The sequence below is a fragment of the Camelus ferus genome, chromosome X (genome assembly GCF_009834535.1).
Source record: "Camelus ferus isolate YT-003-E chromosome X, BCGSAC_Cfer_1.0, whole genome shotgun sequence".
NCBI lineage: Eukaryota > Metazoa > Chordata > Mammalia > Artiodactyla > Camelidae > Camelus > Camelus ferus.
Window position 1 is genome coordinate 56750632 of NC_045732.1, and position 1085 is coordinate 56751716.

Consider the following 1085-nt stretch of genomic DNA (forward strand, 5'->3'; position numbering starts at 1 on the left):
TGGAAGCAACCTAAATGTCCATTGACAGGTGTCTGGATAAAGAAGTTGTGGTATATTTATACAATGGAATACTACTCAGCTATAAAAAAAAATGATAAAATAATGCCATTTGCAACAACACGGATGGACCTGGAGATCATTATTCTAAGTGAAGTAAGCCAGAAAGAGAAAGAAAAATACCATATGACATCATCCATATGTGAACTCTGAAAAAAGAAAAAAGAGGACACTAATGAACTCATCTATAAAACAGAAACAGAGTTACAGACGTAGTAAACAATCTTATGGCTTCTGTACGAAAGGGGTGAGAAGGGATAAATTTGGGAGTTTGAGATTTGCAAATGTTAGCCACTATATATAAAAATAGATAAAAAACCAAATTTATTCCACATAGCACAGGGAACTATACTCAGTATCTTGTAATAACCTTTAATGAAAAAGAATATGAAAACATATATATGCATGTATATTCACGACTAGGACATTGTGCTGTATCCCAGGAACTGACACACTGTAAATGACTATACTTCAATTAAAAAACAAAGCAAGAATGATTCAATATCTTGAAATATAACCAAGATATGGATCAATAAAAAAATATAATTAAATGCTAATTGTAAGTAAGCAGAATTATTGACCAGCATTCCATGGTCTCATATCGATCTCAAAATTTTTCTGAGACAAAATAATCTTCTCCAGAACCAGAACCTTAGGATTTCTTATATCTCTTTGTACATATTTAGCTCTTTGCATATGAATAACTTTCCTGTGAATGTAAAATAAAACTTTTAAGCTTTGTGTCTTCAAATTAGAAGAAAATGACAATGAAAAATATTTCCTTTGATAAGCAGAGAAACATCTTATAGGGAGGTACCAAATTAAATATTAGAGAGGAACAAGGTCAAGGCCTATACTTTATATAATTCTGTAACCGCATTTGTGTTCACCACAGAAGTGGGCAAACCACAGTTCAATATCAGTGAAGTATTTATTAGTTTATTGGTTGTTGAATAAAAATCTTCTAATAAAAATGTCACAAAGCAATCATTAGAAATCAAAGATACTCTTTAGAATTAGGAATCTTA